The following is a 1,650-nucleotide window of genomic DNA, read 5'->3' as shown; positions in this document are numbered from 1 at the left end:
AAGCAGGTACAGTTCTGCCACATCTCCTGTTCAAGCTCTCACTGTTCCCTTTCCCCTTGCATTCCAGGCATTTTTGTATCCCTTTACAGTATTTTCAAATACCAATCAAACTGTATGTCACTGTCTATAGGAGATAAGAATGCCAGAGAACATAAGAGGCTGGATCTTTTCTTTATTCAAGGCTCTGCTTTTGAGAACTATGCCACGGAGCCTGTGCCAGCACACTAATAAACGGCTTTCTGCATAAGAAAGCCTTGGTTTTTCTCACTCCCATGGGCCTCTTGGCAGCTGCTCTTGGTTGGGGGCCATCATGCACCTAGGGCAGGAAGATGGTAGCCACGAAGAAGATGAAAAAGTCCTCGAGTGGATCAACTCTAGGCCCCAGCTTGTTATGAAAAGTGGAAAGTATGTGCTGGAGTATAAGCAGACTCTGAAGATGATCAGACTGGGCAGGGCCAAATTGGCCATCTTCATCAACAACTACTTCCCAACTTTAAGGAAATCTGAAATAGAATACTATGCCACATTGGCCAAAACTGGTGCCCATCACTACAGAGGCAATTAGAATTAATTGCCACTAAGTGGCAATTATATTAGAAAATAGAATACTATGCCATGTTGGCCAACACTGGTGTCCATCACTACTATTGAATTGGGCACAGCATGAGGAAAATACTACAGAATCTGCACACTGGTTATCATTGATCTAGTGATTCTAATATTATTAGAAGCATGCTAGAACAGGCTGGTAAAAAGTAAACCTGGGGGCCGGGCATGGTAAAGCTCTAGTAAGTTTTTATTAAAGAAAAACTTTCCAGGTTTACTTTTCAGTTTACAGTTCAGGCTGGCCTTGAACTCATAGAGCTCCACCTGCCTCTGCCTCCCAAGTGCTGGGATTAAAGGCATGAGCCACCATGCCCGGCCCTTTTTTTTTTTTTTTAAAGAAACAGTTTCCTGGTTTCCTGTCGAGTTGTCAGTGCAGGCTGGCCTTCAACGACTAGGCCTCCCCCTGTCTCTGCCTCCCAAGTGCTGGGATTAAAGGCATGAGCCACCATGCCCGGCCCTTTTTTTTTTTTTTTTTTTTAAAGAAAGTCTTTGGGTCCTGTTTTCTGTTCAGGGCGCCTACTACAAAACTATTGAGTTACTGATTCAATTTATTAAACATTCACCTGCCCATTTGCTGAGTACATGTCTTGTGGCAGAGCCAGGAGCTAGAAAGTTAAGACCATTTTTCCCCAAAGATGCTCACAGTCTATGGCAGGTGACTAGCCTGCACACAGCTATAGGTAAACATGTAGGCTGGGGTTCCCCTCTTCCTTTGTCCACAGCTCCCACACCACTTCTTTAGTATCACAGGAAATGTGTAGGATAAAGAAACTTGCTGTGCACTCACACACCATAACTATGTCCTGGAGAGTGCCCTCTGTGAGTTCTGGTTGCTGATACCAGATAGTAGGAAGTCCTGTTCCTCTAATCAGAAGGAAAGCTGCCATCTAACTGTCAATGAACAACCTTATTACCTCATTGGCCAATTGCTTATGATTCCTTTATGTCTTACCAAATTAAAAAAATATTTTTTAATTTTTATTTTTATGTGTATGAATGTATTGCCTGCATGTTTGTAAGTGTACCTGTGCCATGCAATGCCCA

The 1,650-nt window shown here is 43.2% G+C and overlaps 1 pseudogene; it reads left to right on the top strand.

Moving 5' to 3' along the window:
* Nucleotides 1-329: 329 nt before the first annotated feature.
* On the top strand, nt 330-759 carry LOC103747154 (annotated as a pseudogene).
* The last annotated feature ends 891 nt before the right edge of the window (nt 760-1,650 follow it).

The sequence above is a fragment of the Nannospalax galili genome, unplaced genomic scaffold, assembly GCF_000622305.1.
Source record: "Nannospalax galili isolate Female #2095 unplaced genomic scaffold, S.galili_v1.0 scaffold443, whole genome shotgun sequence".
NCBI classification, from domain to species: Eukaryota; Metazoa; Chordata; class Mammalia; order Rodentia; family Spalacidae; genus Nannospalax; species Nannospalax galili.
The sequence above is the reverse complement of the archived record's forward strand: the minus strand, read 5'-3'. Positions and strand labels throughout refer to the sequence as shown.